The sequence below is a fragment of the Acartia tonsa genome, chromosome 10 (genome assembly GCF_053477335.1).
Source record: "Acartia tonsa isolate MP-2025a chromosome 10, ASM5347733v1, whole genome shotgun sequence".
Taxonomy (NCBI): Eukaryota; Metazoa; Arthropoda; class Copepoda; order Calanoida; family Acartiidae; genus Acartia; species Acartia tonsa.
In genome coordinates, this window is record NC_137269.1 from 47,359,749 (window position 1) to 47,367,715 (window position 7,967).

Consider the following 7,967-nt stretch of genomic DNA (forward strand, 5'->3'; position numbering starts at 1 on the left):
AGTTTAATAAAAATGAAAGGGAAAGGGCTTGGCTAGAGAATGTTAATGAATCATTGAAAGAAATGAGGTTAAAAATATGTCTAATTAGAGCAGTATGATTTAGATTATAGGAATAAATTCTTTAAATCGACAAGCAGAGCACCCCCCCCCCCCATTCAATTTTTAAAATGTAAATTCAATTCTAATAGATTTCAACTTTAATGAATAGTTAGGTAAAATCTTTCTAAATCTAAAAGAAGCTTTGTACATACAGTTTTAAATACTGTAGGAGAGTCGAGGGGGTATGGGGATGTTCTTGTGCTGTACTTACATGTAGAAGGATTTTGCCGGATTTTTTTTTGCAAAAGTCAGAGACAGAGGGGACAATGGCCTGTTTATTACAGTAGTTTCCAAAGTCCTACAGTAACGTTTTCTTATTAGTTGGCTTTATAACATTTAGGACTTTTGTGATTTTTGATTGGTAGGTTAATTATGTTGATTGTTTAAACTTTCAACCACTAACTTTAATCTACAGAAGGGAGGGGTAATAATAATATTATGTATCATCATTGGGTATGTACATCAATTTATCAGCCATTGTCTTATCCCTTTAGATCCCAGTGCAAAAGTACTCCAATAATTTACAGATACTCTATGTCGTTGCATTAACCCACTTTGATTGTTGCAAAATAAATATTTTGGAGATTCTACTAAACATTTACATTATCTAAAGTCTACTAAGTTTATCTATGAGAAAAGGACAAATTCATGCAAAAACTTTAGCTAAGCTTTTAATTTGAAACTTATGGACAAAGAAAGTTACAGATTTGCTGAGCTACTAGCTGAAGTGTGAATTATTTTACATTTTTTGCAAATATTTTTAAAATAGATCCAACTGAAAAAAAATGTATTTCTACACTTCGACCTAAAGCAGACTACAAATAAACATTTTGGATGAAAAAATAATGTTTCATTGTTAATTTTAGGTTAGGTTATAATATAGTGGGATAGGAGAGCCTCGCAGCAGGGATATAGCTCCCTGTAAGGCTAGAAAGATAATTTTTGTCTGGAGAAGCTGTGCTTAAAACAGCCTGGACGTGATATCTGTCCGTTTGATCACAAGACACCGAACTAAAAAAGATAAAATAGTTTACACAGATATATCGTCTCTAAGCGCGATTGTAAAGCAAATTTGTTCCTATTGCCGCTAAGCTTCTTATTGGCAAAGCAACTCTATAATTAGGTATGCCTTTGAACGTACATCCATCACTTAACGTTCTAACACAGACTCTATGCAGTTTCTTTGTCTCGCAAGATTTATATATTATGGAAAGCTCATTTTATTTATGTTTTTTTTGTGTCGTCCTATATTTCTACTTATGGACAAAAAAGTCCTTGTTTTTTTTGCATTGCCAAGCTAGCCAAGGCAAAGCAAATTGGCGAAAAAATCCCCCAAAGAGTTTAGGACATGTGAAATGACATCTAAAGCTGACAAATCTTGCCTGCATTGAAAGATAGAAGTGGCAAAAAATTGGATAGGGAGAGAAATTTTCAGCTTTTATAAATAAAATTTTAAACTTGACACATGTAGCTATACAGTATAACTATACATGTTTGCCTTTTAAACGTTAAGTTTATCTGTTTTTTTTCTATACATTAAACTGGATCAGTCTGCCATTTTTAGATTTGGGAGAATTATCTTATCAAATCGAAACTCAGTAAAATAAATGTTGCTAAGTTTCTCTATAAAAAAAACCTATTATCAACACCTATCATATTTTAATATTAAATTAAATGATCTACTATGAAACGAGTTATGATGGCTTCTTAACAAAAATGTGAGTTGCCTTTAGATTTTCATATTAATATTCAAAATTAAATAGTCCCCCCAAAAAGATTATCTAGATAACCTTTTTTACTAAGAACATGAGGCTTTCACGAATGAATTAAATGAATGAAAACACAAAGTACATTGTATAATTTTGAAATGCTTCTTATTAATAAAGAGGGGGAGGCGGGTGTGACACTTTTTGAAACCAAAATGTAAAAGGAACTCAACTAGAAAAAAAAGTTAAAGCACTGAAATTTGGCGTGGCGTTGCTTTTGAGAGAAACAATGAGGAACGGTGAAAAAAATGGCGGTGGCAACGCCGCTCTCGTCGAAAATCGCAGTTTTTCATCAATTTTTTTATTCGGTTTTTATTCCTCTTAAGTTTATATGTACATTTATTGGTTTTAATAATATTTGTAGCAGCTATTTTTACCTAATCCCCAAGCTAATATTATTATTTATTTCTAATAATACTGTGAAAATTATGTAATGTGTACAAACATAATCTTGGTTATTCTTAGAATAAGTTTTCGTTAATTATTCTATTAATAAAAAAAATAACCTACATTTAACACAATATCAAATATGAAATTTATCAAGCGTAGGTATAGTTTTTCCTGATTAAAGTTCTAACTACGTTTAAGAATTAACCATTCAAGAAAGGCCATTATTGCTTCTTAACGAACCGTTAAATTAAACTAATGAACCAATGATTCATATTTTCATGCTTCTTACTAACTCTTATCAAGATTGATATATTATTATTCAAAAAGGAGAATTATTTCAAAAAGTACCTAGCGAATTACCCCTTCTTTTTTTGTTTTAAACGGGTAGGGACAGTGTTTATGTGAGCTAATGAGCCAATTTTAGAGCATTGTTACTACTTATATATTTGCACAATTTGAAAATGTTAGCTTATCTGTGTGATAAGTTGAGATTCGCTTTTATTGATGTTGTCATATTTGTTTCTAATTGCTTACATTTATTAGGGATGGCAATCCGTCAAATTTTTGGACCGGATTCGAATTCTTACAAGAATCCGTCCAAAAAAAGGCGGATTCCCGCGGATTCTTATTTATGGCGGATTCCGGATTCTAGCAATATTTAAAAGGCTTTTTTTAAATTAAAAAAATTAGGTGCTACATATGTCCTTAAAATTAATGTTCTTGGTGTTCTCTACAATTCACTCCAGATTTTAAAAGATAGTTTATATAATGATGATAATCTTTGCCTTCAAAAAGGCGGAGTTGAAAGAAAAAACTCAAGACGCTAATTTTAGCCTACCAATTAAGAATCCGAATCGGCTATTAAAAAACGGATTCCGGATTCAGATTCCAAAATTGGCTAAAAATTGGGCTGATTCCGGATTCGGATTGCCAACCCTAACATTTATATTTTCAAGAACAAGTTTTGTACCCAAAAACAAAACACAAATGAAAAATAAACAATACCTAAAAATAAATTAAAACTGCTTCAAATGCAAAAGAATTTAAGAAAACATTTTTTGTACTCCACAATTATATAATGTTTACACACACAACCACGCACACAGAGAATGACTCTTTCGCTATGGCCTTAGTCCACAGATACCAGGGAGGGAGGTGAGATATTGGGCTGTTTAATAATGTTTTCTTATTCGTTGGCTTAAAAACTTTTATTTTATTGAATTTTTATTGATTGGAGTGTCCAAACAATTTAACAAATAATTGTAATCTATAGAAGGGGTAATTTTGTGTATTAACATTCATTGGGGATATACTTCAATTTATCGACCATTGTCAAATCCCTTTAGATCCCTGACAGATACACACATTTTTAGATACGTGAGTTTCTAACATTTTTACAATCCTTTAGGCCAATACTTAATTTATTCATTTGTTTCATAATCTAAATCCAAGTGAATTCAATATTTAAAGATAATAAAATAAAAGATATTTCAGGTAAGTATGATGTCTTTAGGTATGTATGTATTTTTTTTACATATTTTAATAATAATAATTTTTTATTTATAATAATATTCAAGAGTTGCTGCTATAAAAACACTTTTAGTTCCTTCAAGTTAAGAATCGGCCCATTTGGCAAAGTTTCACATTTCTGATTACGTGCTAAACATATTTTGACATTGTGTAAGTACGAATCAAAGCTTCAAAGCTTGAGGAAAAACAAAACAAAAAAATATTAAAATCATAAAAAACGCTTTGTCAAATGTAATAAAAATAAACATAATACTTCTAATATAACAAAAACTAAGCCAATTTCATTACTTTAAATACCTATTTCTTTTTTATCCTAAAATGAATTAAACTTTGATGCGAGAAAAAAGAAGTAAAATACAGGGCAATAAATGCTGCTTTTTTTAAAAAAAAGTACATATACCTAGCTAACTAACTTATGCCTAAAAAGTAAAAATTTAATGATTTAAAGCATTATTCTGGGGAAAAAATCTACTGAGAAAATTACTAAAAAGGCTCTGGCTATGTTTTATAATCAAAATATAAGTAATACCATACCTAACAAATACGAAATTATTCTATTCAAAACCTTAGTATAAATGAAAATGCAATAAAATAGCAAATAATCTTTAAATAATTCAATTGCAAATCCTAAAATTAATACTTTAATTATTTAATAAGTTACAATTATCAGGAACTAGGTAGGATTTGCAAAAATATTATATAATCAGAATATTGAATTAAGTCACAATAATTGCAAGTTTACTCGAATACATTATTATTTATCAAATATATGTATTAGTAAATTAAATTGTCATTTACTTGGACAAAATTAAAGAATTGGTTGACAAATATTATAAATTATCTTTTTAATGAAGAAATAAAACAATCTTAAGTGGGCAAACTAATTAAATAGGTACCTACCTATATAGGAAAGTTTCAATTTAATTTTAGTTAACATAAAGTAGATCAAAATTAAAGAAATAATATTAACCGATAAATAGGACGAACAACTATATTAAGACCAACAAATAAGAATTTTTAAAGATTTTATTATTATTAGGTAGGTAACATTTTTAGGTAGGAAACAGAAAATAGCTTGAAACCATCCCAAGACCTGATCAAAACTAAAAACAAAATAGCCTACAACCATGTAAGTACCTATGTGATGCTTACCTAAAACATGCATAGAAAACAAACGATATGGTAGTTATTGAGCTGTTAAGTTTTAAACTAATAACTTAAAATAATTCTTTATTATACTTGCGACTACGCCAATAACTCTAGAGGCTCTGAATTCAAATATATAAATAAGAATGTGGTAAAAAAAATAGCCTAAAATTATCAAAAGATTTAAATCTAAAAATAAAATAGCCTACCCATCCCTAGATTTCTCTGAGTTTTTTCAAAAAGGTAGAAACTAAAAAGTATAATAGTTATCTGTAAAGAGAAACCACGCTTAAGCTTAAGACAAAACAGACCTTTCTGCTATATGATAGGATATAGATTAGATTTAAATATTTAATTATTCATATAAGCATATCGATGTCGATATAAGTGAATTGCAAATTCTTCACACGAAATTCTATTTACTGTGCATTATTGGGATTATTATGGATGTTAAGACAATTAATAAAAGATTGATAAACAAAACATTAATGATGAACAAAATAACCCCGTATGAAGATTATTCTATTGGTAGAACAGCTTAAACACGTGTACTACTGATTCCATAACTACTAAAAGTTTTTCATCCAACAAAGAATTTAATAAACTAATTTGAGTACCATTGAATTTTTAGTAAAAACGAAATCTATTAAATATTTTATTTATACCCCTCAGTTCAAACGTAATAAACAATACTAAACCAAGCAAAATTTCATAATTTAAAATAGAATTTGCGAGAAAATGGGCAAAAAATCGATTTATTTTACAGAAAATGTCATAATTTATAACATCTTATACTTACGAAAATTAGTCATGTGATATAAAAAAAACATGTTGTTAAGTAAATAACGATAAAAATAAGATAAAATATGCATTATTTTAATAAAAATCACTTTAATATTCACTTTTAAATGCATTTATTAAGTAAATCATTGGATGATGGTAATTTAAATGGGTCAAGAACTTTAACTTTTGCAAATTGTCTCCATCTTTATTTTTCAGTTTGTTTACTATAAAGTTACAGAGGTGTCAACTTTTTATTTTAAAAAACGAGGTTGTCAACTTTTTATTTCATCTTTTATTTTTTATTAAAACATGATTATTTAAACCTTTTTTTTAAAATGATATAATAGCATACGTGTTTATTTCATTTTTATAGATTAAAAGAAAATAAATATATCAAATATATAAGTTAAATATGATTATTTTTAATTCATTTTTTAAAAATTACTTAAAATTTCAATAAAAAAAATGTTAATTTTTTGCTGAATCTTGTTGTATAAGTACTAAGTAGATGTATTTTCTTGAAGAATAGAGCTTAATCACTTCAAACAGATAAACGGACGAACATCCTTCTACTTTGTATCATAGATAAGTCAGTTTTTATAGTTAAATTTCTTTGACCATCTATATCTATTTAATCTATGAAAACAGATGTTTTTTGTTATCTATCTAGCAGACATGTTGTGTTATTATTGTCTGCTAGCTATACAGAGAGACACATTTATAAACAAATATATTTAAATAATAAATATGCATCATTATTTATTTATTAAGATAAGAAATTCTTCAATTATTTAGTATTTTATAGTAAATTAGCGACTGTCTTCTATAAAATAGGAGCTTTTTAATTGATATGTATCCCAATGATGATAACCAAAATTACCCCTTCGATGTATATAGCTAGAATATATTTTGTTGGGCAATGCTTTTAAATGCACGAATAATATTATTTGACAAAAGTACCCTAAGTATATATTTAAACCAACGATTTCAAAGCGAATCATCTCTTTTATGAAGTCTTGATAATGTAAGTATGTTCATAAACAATATTTTGTATTTTACGCAATTTTGCAACAAAATTATATACAATTGTGTCTTACAAATTCATATTATATAGGTAGGTATGTACTCTTGGATTACAAATGTTACCTAATGTTCGTTAGTTCTTCCATCTGATTTTATTTCATCCATTTTATGGATGTGGGTCATCCTCGTTAATCTAATTTTATACTTTTACAAACATTTTAGATTGAAAATGAAAACTCGTAGAAATTCTAAAGCAGCAGAAATAGAAAAGCTACATGAACAGAAGGGACGTTGCCATTTCTACAACTGGCAAAATTGTTCGTTTGGATGTATATTCGACAGTGATTTGCTAATCATAGTAAAAAAAGAAAACAAGTCCTTTTCACTTTACAATTTGTCAGTGTTTCTGTAACAATGTGGCTTTTTATATGGATATGGGATAGGGTTGTCAGCCCTAAGCCCTCTGATTGCGGTGTAAAGCGTTCATTGCCCATCAGACACCAACCCTTTGATTGCACGACCTTTGTCTGAGAAGTCCTAACTGTGCATGGTAGTGAGTTGCGCCTTTTTTGGGCCAAGGCATTTCCCCTACTCTAACTATTTATGTCGCGCACCTGACATAGCAGCAGTAGGAACCGTTTTTAAAGTCTTTAGTTATGACGCGGTGTCGGACAGAGAATCGAACCTAATTGAGCTAATTATCGTAGGTATGCATAAAAATATACATCTAACACAGGCTTTTATTCATCCAAATTGCAATTATACATCTAATTCTTGCCAAATTTACATCCAAACTTTTTAGTATGCTATAAGTACATCCTGTACATTTTAATTAATAATAGATATAATTATATACCTAGTAAATATATCAATACAAGAAAAGGTATACAATTTTTTTTCTCTGCAATTTATTCTTTTTATCCCTGAGCTGGATCTTTAAATCGTTTAGTGGTGCGCTAAATCGGGGCGATCCAGTTCACCCCGGTTTGGCGCGGCAATGGCACTTAACGCGCCACTGGGCGCGCTGGTACGCCCATTCCATTTTGATTTAAAGATTGAAATCTAATAATATCTAGGTGCGCTAAACTGGATCACCCCGATTTAGCGCACCACTAAACGATTTAAAGATCCAGCTCTGGTAACCCATTTTACTTCAAGTATGACTGTATTTTTGGCAGATTTTTAACATTTTGACAAAAAAAAACCTCTAGCTATACTTCTGCCAGTTGT